Below are 17813 nucleotides of genomic sequence, written 5' to 3' on the forward strand. Positions count from 1 at the left end.
GCTGTTATGGGCGTACTCGATCCAGGCCAGATGGTCACTCCAGGCCGACGGGTGCGCGGACGTGACACAGCGGAGGGCCTGTTCAAGTTCTTGGTTGGCCCGCTCTGCCTGTCCGTTCGTCTGAGGATGATACCCAGATGAGAGGCTCACACTGGCCCCCAGTTCCCTGCAGAAACTCCTCCACACCTGTGAGGAGAACTGAGGACCACGGTCCGAGACAATGTCCGCTGGTATCCCATGCAGACGCATGATGTGGCGGACCAGGAGGTCTGCTGTCTCCTGGGCCGTTGGGAGCTTCGGGAGGGCCATGAAGTGGGCCGCCTTGGAGAATCGGTCCACTATCGTGAAGATGGTCGTCATGCCCTGGGATGGTGGGAGACCCGTGACAATGTCCAGGCCAATGTGGGAGCAGGGGTGACGAGGCACCGGTAGAGGCTGCAGAAGTCCTTGTGTCTTCGTGTGGTCTGCCTTGACTCTGGCACAGGTGGTACAGGCCTGGACATACTCCCGGACGTCGGCCTCCATAGACACCCACCAGAAGCGCTGCCGGTCAACTGCCACGGTCCTTCGCACCCCCGGATGACAGGAGAGCTTGGAACCATGACCGAAGTCCAAGACTGCAGCTCTGGCCTCTGGTGGGAAGTATAAACGGTTCTTCGGACCAGTTCCTGGGTCCGGGCTCTGTGCCAGGGCCTCCCGGACGGTCTTCTCCATGTCCCAGGTGAGGGTGGCCACGATAGTGGGCTCAGGAATGATGGACTCCGGTGGATCCGACAGCTCCGTCTTGACTTCATTTTTGTGTATCCAGTCTGTGTATCCAGCCAGCCAGTGTATCCAGCCAGTCTCTCACCACCGCAACCTTGGCCGGATCAGGGGCGACGGAGTTGGAGGAGATGATAAACCCCAGGAAGGACAAAGAGGTGCGGTGGAACTCACACTTCTCACCCTTCACAAACAGCCGGTTCTCCAACAACCACTGCAGGACCTGACATACATGCTGGACATGAGTCTCAGGGTCCGGGGAAAAGATGAGTATGTCATCCAGATATACGAAGACGAATCAGTGCAAGACGTCGTTTACCAAAGCTTGGAACGTCGTGGGGGCGTTAGTGAGGCCGAACGGCATGACCAGGTACTCAAAATGACCTAATGGGGTGTTAAATGACGTCTTCCATTCGTCTCCCTTCCGGATCCGAACCAGGTGATACGCATTCCTACGGTCCAGTTTGGTGAAAATTTGGGCTCCATGCAGGGGCGTGAACACTGAATCCAACAGGGGTAAAGGGTATCGATTACGAACCGTTATGTCGTTCAGCCCCCTGTAATCAATGCATGGACGGAGTCCGCCATCTTTCTTGCCCACAAAAAAAAGACCTGCACCCATCGGGGAGGTGGAATTCCGGATCTGCCCGGCAGCTAATGAGTCCCAGATGTAGGTCTCCATTGATTCGCGCTCAGGACGTGAGAGATTGTACAGCCTGCTGGACGGGAACTCAACGCCCGGAACCAAATCAATGGCACAATCGTACGGATGGTGCGGGGGAAGGGTGAGCGCCAGATCCTTGCTGAAGACGTCAGCAAGATCGTGGTACTCAACCGGCACCGCCGTCAGATTGGGAGGGACTTTAACCTCCTCATTAGCATTTACACCGGGAGGAACCGAGGATCCTAAACAATTCCAGTGGCAGGTTTCGCTCCACTGAGCCACAACCCCAGATGGCCAATCAATTCGGGGATTGTGTTTAATCATCCATGGGAAGCCCAAAATCACGCGGGAGGTAGAAGGAGTCACAAAAAACTCAATCTCCTGCCGGTGATTCCCAGACACTACCAGGGTTACAGGTAGTGTCTTGTGTGTGATAAAAGGGAGAAGAGTGCCATCTAGTGCTCGCACCTTCACTGGCAAAGAAAGCGCCACCAGAAGGAGCCCTACCTCCCTTGCCCATCTGCTGTCCAGCAGATTCCCTTCTGACCCCGTGTCCACCAGTGCTGGGGCTTGAAGGGTTAAATCCCCGCTTAGGATTGTAACTGGGAGTCATGTTGAAAGATGTGTATGACCCACGTGAATGTTTTGACCCCCCCTCAGCCCAGTCTCTAAGGGCGGGCGTTTGTGTTTTGACCGTTTGAGGCAGTCTCTCTGCTGATGCTCACTCGAGCCACAGACAAAGCACTCCCCGCGGACCAGCCTCCTCTGTCTGAATGTGGCCCTGCTCGTGTCCCTAGCATCGTCAGCAGGGGGAGCTGTAGCCACACGGAGCGCTGTGGCTGTGGAGCATGGGGAAGACGGCTCCCTTTCGGACCCAGGAGGAACAGGGATGGCTTGTGTCTGACCACGCCCTTCGTCTCGCTCCCGTCGGCGTTCTTCTAACCGATTGTCCAATCGCATAACCAAATCGATAAGCTCAGCCAAATCCCGCGGTTCCTCCTTAGCCACCAGGTGCTCCTTCAGGACCAATGACAGTCCGTTTATGAAGGCGGCACGGAGTGCAGTCATATTCCAGCCGGATCTCGCAGCCATGATGCGGAAGTCGACTGCATATTCGGCTGCGCTCCGGCGCCCCTGTCTCATTGACAGCAGCACGGTAGATGCGGTTTTGCCTCTGTTAGGGTGATCAAAAACAGTTCTGAGCTCCCTCACAAACCCAGTATAAGAGGCAAGGAGCCGTGAACTTTGCTCCCAAAGCACTGTAGCCCAAGCGCGTGCCTTACCTCGAAGCAAATTAATCACGTAAGCCACCTTACTGGCGTCAGACGCTTACATCACGGGACGCTGTGCAAAGACGAGCGAACACTGCATAAGAAAGTCCGCGCACATCTCCACACAACCTCCGTACGGCTCTGGGGGGCTTATGTATGCTTCAGGGGATGGTGGGGGGGGTTGTTGAATGACCAGTGGAATGTCTGTATTCGGCACCGGGTCGGCAGGAGGAGGAGCTGCAGCAGCGCCCTGAGCGCGCGCTTCCACCTGCGCGGTGAGAGCCTCCATCCTGCAATTAAGGATGATGTTTTGTCGGTCATCAGGTCCATCCGAGCGGTAAAGGCGGTGAGGATGTGCTGCAACTCACCAATCACGCCTCCAGCCGACGCCTGTGCACCCTGCTCTTCCATTGGCTGTCCAACCGATGGTTGACGCCCCTCAGGATCCATGACATTGGCCGAGATATCCTGTTGGGGAAAGTGTAGTGACACGGACCCACAACAGGGGGCGCAAAAGAACGATGAGACAAAAGGTAACAATTTAATGTTGTGAATGTGCACAACAATTATACAGACAATCACAGAATCTGATAGCAGTCAATAGACAAAGGTGACGTGTGGGCAGGCTCGAGGATAGAAGACGTCTGTTCCGAGAAGAGCCGTAACCACACGATTTCCACCGCCACCGAACCTGGTGAATACCGGAGCCGCCAAGTCCCGAATTCCCAGGTGATCACCGTCCCCGACTGTCGGATCTGGTACTGCTGGCGAGGAGCACAAACAGTGAGATGTGGGTGTGTGCACACCCAGTAACAAAAACAGTCAGAAGGTGGAAAGTCACCTCCACCTCTAATCACACACTCGTGCAGCTCCTGTTAAATCACTTATCTGGCTGGAGTGTGAAGCGAAGCCGTCACTTTACACCAATCCCACAGATAAGGAAACGCCACAGGAATACGGCTGCAAAGAAGTTCAGATTATTACTCAATGTTTAAGTCGGCAGAGACAATTACGTTCACAGGTAGATGTTATCTCGGCAGCGAGGTGGAGATGACGTCCGGCTTTTATGGAGTGGATTGATGAAGTGGAGATATGTGACAGCTGTCATGAGTTGATGAGTGACAGCTGTCACCCCCGGCTGTGTCTGTGGCGGCAGCGCCCTCTCGTGCCTGAAGCCCGCACTTCAGACAGGGCGCCCTCTGGTGGTGGGCCAGCAGTACCTCCTCTTCTGGCGGCCCACACAACAGCACCCCCAGAGTATGATGTGTCCACCCCCATGCTTCACGGTTGGGATGGTTTTCTTGGGGTTGTTCTCATCCTCTAAACATGATAAGTGGAGTTGATTTCAAAAAGCTCTATTTTGGTCTCATCTGACCACATGACCTTCTCCCATGCCTTCTCTGGATCATCCAGATGGTCACTGGTGAACTTCAAATGAGCCTGGACATGTGCTGGGTTGAGCAGGGAGACCTTGCTGCCCTGCAGGATTTTAAACCATGACAGCATCATGTGTTACTAATGTAATCTTTGTGACTGTGGTCCCAGCTCTCTTCAGATCATTGACCAGGTCCTCCTGTGTAGTTCTGAGCTTTCTCAGAATCATCCTTACCCCACAAAGTGAGACCTTGCATGTAATCCCAGACCGAGGAAGATTGACAGATATCTTGTGTTTCTTCCACTTTCTAATAAACAATCATAACAGTTGTTGTCTTCTACCAAGCTGCTTGCCTGTTGTCCTGTAGTCCATCCCAGCCTTGTGCAGGTCTACAGTTTTGTCCCTGGTGTCCTTAGACAGCTCTTTGGTCTTGGCTATGGTGGACAGGTTGGAGTGTGATTGATTGAGTGTGTGAACAGGTGTCTTTTATACAGGTAACAAGTTCAAACAGGTGCAATTAATACAGGTAAAGAGTGCAGAATAAGAGGGCTTCTTAAAGAAAAATTAACAGGTCTGTGTGAGCCAGAATTCTTGCTGGTTGGTAGGTGTTCAAATACTTATTGGCAGCAGTAACATACAAATAAATTATTTTAAAAAATCATACATTGTGATTTCCAGATTTTTTTTTTTTAGATTATGTCTCTCACAGTGGACATGCACCTAAGATGAAAATTTCAGACCCCTCCATGATTTCTAAGTGGGACAACTTGCAAAACCGCAGGGTGTTCAAATACTTATTTTCCTCACTGTATATTCCCTATTTTAGAGACCCATTAATCCAAAGGTGTCAAACTGATTCCAGAAAGGGCCAAGAGGGTGCAGGTTTTCTTTGTAACCACCCACTGCACCAGGTGATTTCACTGATTAACATCACTTTGAGCAGATGGAATCAGTTACTCAGTGAAATCACCTGGTGCAGTGGGTGGTTAAAAAGAAAACCTGCACCCTCTTGGCCCTTTCTGGAATCAGTTTGACACCTATGCGATTAATCCCTGGGTGCAGGGTGTATTTCTGATCTCAGCCTGTATTCACAGCGTTTCACTTTTTCCACATTTTGTTATGTTAGTGTTATTTCAAAATGGAGGAAATTCAGTTTTTCCATCAAACTTCTACTCACAACATCCCATAATGACAATATGAAGTTTTTTTTTTTATTTTTGAAAATTTATTAAAAATAATAATAAAAAAATCTAAGAAATCACATGCACATATGTATTCACACCCTTTACTCAATACTTTGTTGATGCACCTTTGGCAGTAATTACAACCTCACGTCTCCTTGAATATGATGCCACAAGCTTGGTGCACCTATCTTTGGGCAGTTTTGTCCGTTCCTCTTTGCAGCACCTCTCAAGCTCCATCAGGTTGGATGGGGAGTGTTGGTGCACAGTGATTTTCAGATCTCTCCAGAGATGTTCAGTCAGATTTAGGTCTAGGCTCTGGCTGGGCCACTCAAGGACATTCACAGAGTTGTCCTGAAGCCACTCCTTTGATATCTTGGCTGTGTGCTTAAGGTCATTGTCCTGCTTAATGTTAGTGTCTCCCTGCTTAATGTCTGCCCTAGTCTGAGGTCAGGAGCGCTCTGGAGCAGGTTTTCATCCAGGATGTCTCTGTACATTGCTGCATTCATCTTTCCCTCAATCCTGACTAGTCTCTCAGTTACTGCCACTGAAAAAAATCCCCACAGCATGATGCTGCCACCACCATTCTTCACTGTAGTGATGGTGCCTGTTTTCCTCCAAACATGATGCCTGGCTTTCACACCAAAGAGTTCAATCTTTGTCTCAGCAGACCAGAGAATTTTGTCTCTCATGGTCTGAGAGTCCTTCAGGTGCCTTTTCATAAACTACAGGTGGGCTGCCATGTGCCTTTTACTGAGGAGAGGCCTCCATCTGGCCATTCTACCATACAGGCCTAATTTGATGGATTGCTGCAGAGATGGTTGTCCTTCTGAAAGGTTCTCCTCTATCCACAGAGGAATGCTGGAGCTCTGACAAAGTGACAAATGGGTTCTTGGTCAGTTCCCTGACAAAGGCCCTTCTCCCCTGATCGCTCAGTTTAGACGGGTGGACAGCTCTAGGAAGAGTCCTGGTGGATCTGCACTCCCTCCATTTATGGATGATGGAGGCCACTGTGCTCATTTGGGACCTTCAAATCAAATGTTTCTGTACCCTTCCCCAGATTTGTGCCTCTAGACAATCCTGTCTCAGAGGTCTGCAGTCATTTCTTTTGATTTCATGCTTTGTTTGTGCTCTGGCATACACTGTCAACTGTTGGACCTTATATGTAGACAGGTGTGTGCTTTTCCAAATCACATCCAGTCACTTGAATTTACCCCAGGTGGACTCAAATTAAGGTGTAGAAACATCTCAAGGATGATCAGGAAAAACAGAATGCGCCTGAGCTCAATTCTGAGCTTCATGGTAAATGCTGTGAATACTTTATGTGCATGTGATTTCTTTCTTTGTTTTTTATATATATAAATTTGCAAAAATAAAAAAAAAAAGTTCTCACATTGTTATTATGGGGTATTGTGTGTAGAATTTTGAGTAAAAAAAAACTGATTTCATCCATTTTGGAATAAGGCTGTAACATGACAAAATGTGGAAAAAGTGAAGTGGTTTGAATACTTTCCAGATGCACTGTAGCAGTGAACAGACAGGTGTTGCGGAATTTTTGTTGTGTTCAGTAATCACAACAGAAAAGATAAGTTAAGGAGTTAAGCTGGACTTAATTACATTCATAGTGTTAGTTCATAAAGTCCATTGACATCCAAAAACTTGCTCACGATCCCCCACCCCCCACCACCCGTAATGTTAATGTTAACACCATAACAGTCGCCACTGAGACCAGAGCTATTCCAGATATGCAATACATTTTGGGTCCTTGTAAAACTGAATTTCTTTGTAAATTGTCAAAATCAATTTAATGCATATCATAGGTTCATGTCTCAACATGCCATGTAAAAGTGGAGCATTATTCTTTCACAGCAAACCTTGTGCAATTGTTTTTTGTTGTGTTTTTTAAATCATGTTAATAGGATTTCTGTTTGAATTTGGCTCACGTTGCATCTCTTGATGGCTTCTTTCAGCATTCCAACAACATCATGTCCTTCACAGTTTGTGGCCTTGAAGCCTTTGGTCCAGCTCACCAGTGTCCCCTTAAAGACAAACAGAAGTTAAATTAATTTTACTGAAAACATAAATCCCTGTGACCCTTGATTGCAGTAAGCGGGTATAGAAATTGATTGAATGAAGGAAAACATAAATGTCCACCCACCACTAATCTGATACTTTAAAACCCATAATTTCTTTCTCTGGGATGTTTGTACCAACCTTCCTGCGAGAATAATATTTATTTCACTGACAGTGTGAATATTAAACATTCTTCATGGAATTGGACAGTACAATGTTGGCCTAAATAAGAATTACTGCATCATGTTTATTCACAAAAGGTTATCTATATAATAATAGCCAAGTGGCCTTGTGTGTGTGTGTGTGTGTGTGTGTGTGTGTGTGTGTGTGTGTGTGTGTGTGTGTGTGTGTGTGTGTGTGTGTGTGTGTGTGTGTGTGTGTGTGTGTGTGTCAGGGTGATGTTGCTGTGATTTCTGGAATCTGTCTGCAGCTCTGGGGAAAAACCTGTTTGTGTGTCTGCTTGGTTTTCTCTGAGGAAAGGGTGATGAAGAGGGAATTTTCAGGATGTGAGGGGTCCTGCAGGATATTTGTTGCCTGTTCGAGGAGATGGCTCGTGTGGATGTCACTGCTTCAGGAGGGGAGAGTCAACAGTCCTCCCAGCCATCTACTTGCTGCAGGTCTTTTTTTCTGCAGCAGTGCAGGAGTACCACACAGTGCAACAATAAGTCACTATGCTATTGTGTAGTAGTAGAAGATGATCACTCTTTCTTTCCTAAAGAAAATCAAGAAGACTCATTTTCAGGTATGTTCTCCCAAATGGAAGGAAAGAGTTTTGCAATGCCTGCACAACAGTAAATCCATCCTCCTGGAGCGCTTCAGCCCCAGTACTAGCTGCATCACCTCCTCTGCATTATCCATGATATTCGCTGGTTCACAGCTGACTGACAGATCAGCGATCAGAATGATAGCACTGGAGTAGTCAAAAAACCTGTCAGCACAGTTAGCACTCTTTCCCACATAGCAACAAAGATTGTGAGTTCAAACAATATCAACCTTTGATTTGGACTTTACAAGCTGTCCATATGACTGTGGCAGCCGCCGCGACGCTCTGCCACAGGAAAAACACCTCCGTTGGAAGCCTTAAGGTCAAGTTGGAACATGTCCAGCTGTTAAACAATTTCTCATATACTCACTCCACTGAAAGCCATCAAAAGCCGCCTGGATTTTACAAATGGTTATCAACACGGAGGTGTTTTTCCTGCGTCCCGACGCGCGGATCCGTCCGCACGTCTTTCATTAAAAAAATCTCCTTTAACAGTGGAATATCCGGATAAAATGCTGAAACCGACTTCTTCTGAAACTTCTGTTCTCTCACGACGTCCTGGATCAATAGAGCCTGAAATGTGGAGGTTTTCAGCTTGAAACAGGCTGACGACGGCGCCTGGGAGTGCTGCACGACGTCTCGCTCTGTGGGAAGTCCTTAAAGCGACAGTATCACCTCAAAATCTCTCATCAGCCGTTAAAGTTTTCACCAAAAACCAGCTTAATTTTTTGAATCGTGTCCACTTCGATGTGTCTCACAGGTTTAGAAAAAATTTTGATCAAACGAAGCGCCAGTCTCTCAGCAACTTCTCAGACAAAGGAATTCCGACGAGGGGCTGGATGACTCCTCCCACAAGGAGTGCTCACAGGCAAATGACGTCACCGACAGGCGTGGAAAAACTCACACATGCGCACGAGGGTTCAAGCATGTCTGACGTAAAAACATATGAATGAAATCCATATAGTTTTTGAAAAAAATAAAAAGGACCTATACTTTATGGACAGACCTCGTATGTCTGCTTGTTTTAGGGGTTGGTAAGTTTAGACCTTATTTGTGTGAAGTACCTTGAGGCAGCTTTGTTGTGACGTGGTGCTGTATAAATGAAATAAATTATTAATTATTTCTGATGCCAAACCACTCCTCAACCAAAAACAATGTCAGAAGCTTCTTTCCATGGAGTAAGAAGAATAAGAACTGGACTGTTGCTCTGTAGTCCAAAGTCCTCTTTATAGACAAAAGTTTTTTTTTCTTTTCATTTGGAAATCAAGGTCTCAGAGTCTGGAGGAAGAGTGGAGAGCCACAGATGTGTCTAGGAAATGGGCTACAACTGCTGTATTTCAGTACGAATGACGGACGGATCCAAACTGAAGGGTCCGGACGGACTGTGAGGTGGAAGGCCTGAGGCGGGTGCCGCATGCTGCAGTCTGCATTTGAAAGTGACCCTGTCATGGGGACAGGCCCAATGATGGCATGGACCAGCCCTGTCTGTGTTGCTGACGCCTGTGTGGAATACTCATCTTCTTTATATTATTATGTCGTTTCTATTTTCTGTTTCTTCAGCTTTCTTTCAGCTTAGAATGGCCTAAGCAGATGGTCACCTCTTTGAGTCTGGTCTGCTTGAGATTTCTTCCTCAAATCATCAGACGGAGTTTTTCCTTACCATTCTCGCCTGTGTGCTTGCACATGGGGTTGGTAAGGTTAGACCTTACTTGTGTGAAGTGCCTTGAGGCAGCTTTGCTGTGATTTTGCACTATACATCCCCTGGCAAAAATTATGGAATCTCCGGCCTCAGAGGATGTTCATTCAGTTGTTTAATTTTGTAGAAAAAAAGCACATCACAGATATGACACAAAACTAAAATTTCAAATGGCAACTTTCTGGCTTTAAGAAACACTATAAGAAATCAAGAAAAAAAGATTGTGGCAGTCAGTAACGGTTACTTTTTTAGACCAAGCAGAGGAAAAAATGATGGAATCACCCTGTAAATTTTCATCCCCCAAATTAACACCTGCATCAAATCAGATCTGCTCGTTGATATTGACCCTATGCCATGACATTGACCCTATGTGTCTTTTTGCAAGGAATGTTTTTGCAGTTTTTGCTCTATGGCAAGATGCATTATCATCTTGAAAAATGATTTCATCATCCCCAAATATCCTTTCAATTGTCCAAAATATCAACATAAACTTGTGCATTTATTGATGATGTAATGACAGCCATCTCCCCAGTGCCTTTACCTGACATGCAGCCCCATATCATCAATGACTGTGGAAATTTACATGTTCTCTTCAGGCAGTCATCTTTATAAATCTCATTGGAACGGCACCAAACAAAAGTTCCAGCATCATCACCTTGCCCAATGCAGATTCGAGATTCATCACTGAATATGACTTTCATCCAGTCATCCACAGTCCACAACTGCTTTTCCTTAGCCCATTGTAACCTGTTTTTTTTCTGTTTAGGTGTAATGATGCCTTTCGTTTAGCTTTTCTGTATGTAAATCCCATTTCCTTTAGGCGGTTTCTTACAGTTCGGTCACAGACGTTGACTCCAGTTTCCTCCCATTCGTACCTCATTTGTTTTGTTGTACATTTTTCGATTTTTGAGACATATTGCTTTAAGTTTTCTGTCTTGACGCTTTGATGTCTTCCTTGGTCTACCAGTATGTTTGCCTTTAACAACCTTCCCATGTTGTTTGTATTTGGTCCAGAGTTTAGACACAGCTGACTGTGAACAACCAACATCTTTTGCAACATTGCGTGATGATTTACTCTCTTTTAAGAGTTTGATAATCCTCTCCTTTGTTTCAATTGACATCTCTCGTGTTGGAGCCATGATTCATGTCAGTCCACTTGGTGCAACAGCTCTCCAAGGTGTGATCACTCCTTTTTAGATGCAGACTAATGAGCAGATCTGATATGATGCAGGTGTTAGTTTTGGGGATGAAAATTTACAGGGTGATTCCATAATTTTTTCCTCAGAATTGAGTGATTCCATATTTTTTTTCCTCTGCTTGGTCTAAAAAAGTAACCGTTACTGACTGCCACAATCTTTTTTTCTTGATTTCTTATAGTGTTTCTTAAAGCCAGAAAGTTGTCTGTGATCCGCTTTTTTTCTACAAAATTAAACAACTGAATGAACATCCTCCGAGGCCGGTGATTCCATAATTTTTGCCAGGGGTTGTATAAACTAAATAAATTGAGTTGAATTGATTGATGAGTTTTTAGAGTCAAAATATTTTTATTGGTATTGTCCTTTCACATCCTCAAAGCGATGGTAAGCAGCCACAGATATTGACATATGCAACTCACGTACATGAATGACTGCACCAACTGTAGCGTCGAATCATGTTGTTAAGCAAAACTGACAAAAGTGGCTTTACTTTGACTTGGCCCCATTTTTAGACTATGAGAGTCAATATGCATGTCATCCATCTTTACTGACACATGTAGCTTTATGCAATATATCAATCAGTAATGAGTATAATTGAATTTCTTTCTGAAATGGACACGGGAATGTGCTGTAAATGAGACGCAATGAACAAGCAATGGCAAGAATCCATCATGTTTGTTCTCATTTCGCTGCCAAACTGTGAGGCTTTAGAGTAATAGATTACACATATCAGCAGAACAACTGATGTTCCTTCTGTTCTCTGGAGAAATAGTTTTCACTGTTGCCAAAGCGTGATAATCTTCTTAAATGCAATTTAAATTTATCTTTATTTTTCTGTAGTTTGTTCATCTGAGTTCAGATTAGTAACAACCTATTTCTAGAATGTGGAGGAGTTTACCACTGGCTTGGTCTTGATGCTTTCTTCAGACAGATCATCAGCAGTGGTGTCTGTTGCTGTGCACCTGCCTAAAAGTTTATTCACTTGTGTGAAGTCTCTGTGAACCCCAACCATGAGAGGTAATGCGATTCCAGAATGTGAGGCACTGAGTGAAAAGACTTTGTCTGCTCTGCAGGCTCATAATAAACAAAGGATTCATTAAACCATGCATACAATAAATAGTGCTTTCTATAACTATGAAATAAGGGGGATGTAGATATAGTCAGGGGCAAATGTCATCATGTGCTTATACTGTAAACTTTCAGCTTTAATTCAAGGGATTTAACAAAAAATATTGCATTAAAGTTTTCGTAGGGGTGTAACAAGTTATCGATACGAATCACAAATCAATTTTGAAGTAAGAGACATGACATCATTAATACACAGACCCCTAAATCAATCGACATGTAGTATGTCCCGTCAATACTTATTCGGTTCAGTTAAGAATGATTGCACTGCTACATCTGCATCTTCAAACTCTCGTAAAAGTTCAAAGGTCATTGGCAGTTACTCCTGAGACAAATCACAAGAACGTTAACTTTGAGAGGTAAAAACAAAATCAACATGTCCCATAGTGATAGGCATAAATGGACCCACTTAAACAAAATGTACAATTCACAACTTATTAAAAATATAATTTCTAGTTCTTAATGGTAAATTTCTGTTTTATTATTTATGCTATAATAGGCTAAAATGGTTGGCTTCTTTATATAGGCTTCTTTTATGCTCCACTGGTGAACAAAAGCAAGCAGGGGCTACCAAAGTGCTGTAGCACAGTATAAAAACCTGAAGAAGGTGTCTGGTTTTTCATGAAATTTGTAGTAGAAGGCAAGCAAAGCCACATTTGGTTTATCATTTATCATTGAACATGAATGTCTACTTTAAATAAGGAATTGTATCAGATTGCATTAAATTGAGTCCTGCGACAGACCGGTGTCCTCGCCAGGGTATACCCTGCGTCACACCCTATGACTGCTGGGATAGGCTCCAACCCCCAATTACCCTTAATTAAAGATGAGTGACAGAGAGAGTGCATAAATTACTCCTTGTCAAATTTTCCACATTAAAATGTATCATCACTGAATTATTACGTTGCCCACAGAAAAGGTGTATTCAAAAAGTATCCAACCCTGGGCTGTGCAAAATAAAATTATTCACCTGGGAATCTGAAACTGTAATCCCCTTGAAGCAATCTAAACTGGGACAACACACACTTCTTTCGGTGTTTCTGGGAGAAGTTCATTGTTGGAAGCATTTCTGGAAGGCCTCTTTTGGAATGGTGTCCAGCTGGGCAGTTGCTCTCCGCATAATATTTTCTCGTGACTCAAAGGGTTCCTTTTAGTATTGTTTTGGGATAAAAATAATGCACTTGTCTCTATGTGTGCATCATTTTTTGTCAGGATTTGGTATGTCATTTGGTATGTGTTCTGTTTTATTTTACTTTTGTTTGGTATTTGTGAGCTGTCTGTTCTCTGGCTGTTTATTTCTGCTTGGGTTTTCTCTGTCTCTTTCTCTCTCTTGGTGCCCGGTGGTGGGCGTTTCTCTCTGTCTAACCACACCCCGGTTCTGGAAGCTTCTTCTCACACCTGTTCTTGATTTCCAGCTCATCACCTGTGTGCACTGGTCCTTCGCAGATCGATGCATCTTGTGCCTTCTTTCCAGCTCTTTCTTGTATTTTTGCCTTGCTTTGTTTTGTCTCATCGTGTTTTTGACCACCTGCTTGCCTTCCTCGACCATGCCTCTAGCCTGATGATTATTGTACATTTGCTCCTGTTTGACTGCCTTACTGTGTACTGACCCCAGCTAATGAACTCAGTAAAGATTTAAGCCTACAGAGCTGTGAGTTTGTGTCCTGCATTTGTGTCCAGACAGCTGTGATAACCAAGTCTGATATTTTATAAAGGGGTGATGTACACTTGTACCATTTAGCAATTGTAGTCATTTATATATTTCAGTAGTATATCACAAAATCACAGCTAATGTTAATGCTGGTAAACTGCTGGTTTGTTCTGTGAGATTTTTGCAGATGACATGAATGAAACCATGCATGTGTAAGGTTTAAGTTCTTACTGCATTCAAAGAAAACTGGGACTTGGAATTTCCAACTTACATTCAGGAAAATTTATAAAAAAAAAAAAACTACAATAAAACATTTGTCTCCCAACTAACTAATTTTGGCAAACCATGTCAAAATGCAGTGACTACAATAATGTTAGCATTGTCGACTGGCAACACAGACGTCTCCCACCTATGTCTAGTAGATATCCAGCAAAACATTTGTGTACAATATGTCCAGATTTTATATGTAGATCTTCCCAATGGAATCTCTGGTCTTCGCCTGGTGGGATATGGAGGACATCAAGTACTCAGAGTAGGAGGTGGAGAAGATATTGCAGAATGAGGTATACACAAATCCTTCACCTCAGAAAGCAGTGGTTGATGACTACTGATCCTTTCCAGTGGTGTCCAAAGACATTTCACAAAGGGCCAAGGGGGTGCAGGTTTTCTTTCCAATCACTAACTCCACCAGGTGATTTCACTGATGAACTTAGCCATCTGCTCAAAGTGATAGTAATCAGTGAAATCACCTGGTGTAAACAGAAGTTGAAAAGAAAACCTGCACCCTCTTGGTCATTCTGGAATGTCTTTGGACACCATTGCTTTAAAGGATGTACTTGTGTGTTTTGACACTGCAGTGAGAGGTTTTCAAGGGAGAGAAGGATTCTGTCCATGGAGTCCGCCATTTGAATGGCAACGCACCAGATGCAGGTGCTTTCTGTCTTAAAGGGAATGACAGATGACAATCTCAGAGGTGCAATTCCACAGCAAAACCTGACAGGTTGCCAGCTATGAGAGAATCAGGTTATCATGACAAAAAAACTGCAGTTAAAGATGAAAAAAAGTAATGCTCAAAATTGTGTCCATATCCTGTATATTAGTCACCTAGAAGAATGTGACCATGTGACCAAAAAAATAGCATATCTTTATTGTAAAAACATTGATATTACTCTTAGACATTGTATTATTATTGTTATCACACTAACACAAGTTTTTGAACGCTAAATGTGAAATGCCTGTTGAATATGCACAAAATATCATGTTCAAGCTTTCGTATGATATTATACAGAATTCTTTACAGCAGCAGGTTTGGGGATTTGCACTCGTTGAGTGCTCTCATTTATTTCCAACGCATTAGGCTGTACATTCAACTGAACAGGAAATATGATTTTCCATAGTCTTCTCAAATAGAAAATCTAAATGATAGAAAACAAACAGCGTCAATCAAACACTGTATATGTTGACATGGTGGAAATTCACAGTCTTGAAACTAATGTTTCACATACAGTATCTGTTCAGACAAGCATCAAGCCATTAGTGCAAAGTACATTAATATTTTGTTAGGGAAGCAAAGACAGCAGCATAAAAGAGGGGGTTGTGGCAGAGAATAAGACTTGTGTAGGTAGATCAGACTAATAAATCCTGTCCGAGAGCAGAAAGGAGATGGGTGCATTAGTTTAATTCACTTACATAATGCAAGAAAGGCTGGCATTGCCAAAAGCTGTGTCAGTCTCCTGCGTCTGAGACAGAGGCGGCACAATATAGCCATTTACTGTGAGACCTAAGCTATTGGATTGCAAATGTCTTGGTGCGTATCCAGATGAAGCTCAAGATATATTTTATTGAGAAACTAACATGATGTTTTAAATAAATCATTGCTATTATATTTCCTATAAAGATGCATTAATTCAATCATACATCACATCGTATTTAACACATAATTGCACATTTATTATTATTGCACTGGTCTAAATCTGGTGTAAAATAGACTGTTGTACAATTCTTACATAACTGGCCTCCAAGCAGATAGCACACATTTTCAGCAAGCGAATATGCATAACCAGGGGTCTCACGTACAAAGACTTGCGTGGACTTTCTACTAAAAGGTGGTGTACGCCAAAACCCTGAACCTGGCGGAAGCAGAAATATATTTAGATGTATGGGAGAGTGCATAGGCATGAATTCATGCACATTCCATTTGTACGGAAGCATATTGCATTCAATGGATAAAAAAAAAAAAGGACCACTGATGTCGTAATTATGAGAAAAGATCTCATATTTAAGAGAAAAGATCTCGTAATTACGACATCAGGATCTTGGAATTACGAGAAAAAATCTCATAATTAAGACATCAGTAATTACTGATGTCTTAATACAGGAACACAGTAAAGAAATTATACTACAGATGACTGGAAATTATGTGGAGACACACAGGGATAGTTTATTCAGTTCACTGTTAAACGGATTAATCATGAAACTGGAAAAATGTTTGTGGAAGCTACAGAGCATGTGTGTTTTGTATGCCAACACGCAAAACAGCGTGCACACACTTACGTTAAAAAGGTGAGGTGCGCCTCCGCTGACAGTGTGGCATTCACAATTTACACACACGTTTATTGACAAATATGGAGCGCAGGAACGTTGTTAAGAAGCTCTGCAGTTCACCATCAAGCAAAAATAAAAAAAGACATTAATAATAATAAAAAAAATATTTGAATGAGCACATGCCCAAATGTGTCCGCGTTGGTTTTCGTTCGAAACAATTACATGAATAAACAATTTAACCCCCCCCCAATTGTGCACCGTGCAGCTGCCACATATGATTGGAACATTGATGGAATAAAAATGTTTCCTATTAACAGAAAAAATGAATCATGTGATGGCGCCTTTATAGCAGAATGTGTGCAGTTAATAGCGTTGATTACATTTGTGAAACCTGCTCTCACTGAAAAATATGCTGTAATGTTGGAATGTGCATGATGACATTTGGATAATTGCGGCTTGGCGCAAGGTTGACTGGCACATGCCTGACCGATCAGCCAGCTCATGCTGGAATGCCCCTGATGCCAGGACGACCAGAGTGATCAGCACCTGTGTGGGCACAGAGAAGCCCCGGGTTCTTGCGTATTGTGCTCTGGCCCGACCTTGATGTGCACACCTTCAGTCACAGTGGCCTTGGTAATTGAAATCGGTTTATGAGTCAATTATCCTCATTTGGACATAAATCCTTGCATTCTCCGAATACATGCTCACGTCGGACTGCACCATTTGCAAGATCCTCTGGTCAAATAGACCAGAGGAATGGTCTATTTGAAGAGTTTCAGTCAGGTTTTAGAATTCATCATAGTACAGAAACAGCATTAGTGAAGGTTACAAATGATCTTCTTATGGCCTCAGACAGTGGACTCATCTCTGTGCTTGTTCTGTTCAGACCTCAGTGCTGCTTTTGATACTGTTTGATCATAAAATTTTATTACAGAGATTAGAGCATGCCATAGGTATTAAATGGCACTGCGCTGCGGTGGTTTTGAATCATATTTATCTAATAGATTACAATTTGTTCTATGTAAATGGGGAAAATTCTTCACAGACTAAGGTTAATTATGGAGTTTCCACAAGGTTCTGTGCTAGGACCATATTTATTCACTTATTACATGTTTCCCCTTAGGCAGTATTATTAGACAGCATTGCTTAAATTTCATTGTTACGCAGATGATACCCAGCTTATCTATCCATGAAGCCAGAGGACACACACCAATTAGCTAAACTGCAGGATTGTCTTACAGACATAAAGACATGGATGACCTCTAATTTCTTGCTTTTAAACTCAGATATAAACTGAAGGATTGTACTTGGCCCACAAATCTTAGAAACATGGTGTCTAACCAGATCCTTACTCTGGATGGCATTACCCTGACCTCTAGTAATACTGTGAGAAATCTTGGAGTTATTTTTGATCAGGATATGTCATTCAAAGCGCATATTAAACAAATATGTAGGACTGCTTTTTTGCATTTACGCAATATCTCTAAATAGAAGGTCTGTCTCAGAGTGATG

The sequence above is a fragment of the Thalassophryne amazonica genome, chromosome 14 (genome assembly GCF_902500255.1).
Source record: "Thalassophryne amazonica chromosome 14, fThaAma1.1, whole genome shotgun sequence".
In the NCBI taxonomy this organism is placed as follows: domain Eukaryota; kingdom Metazoa; phylum Chordata; class Actinopteri; order Batrachoidiformes; family Batrachoididae; genus Thalassophryne; species Thalassophryne amazonica.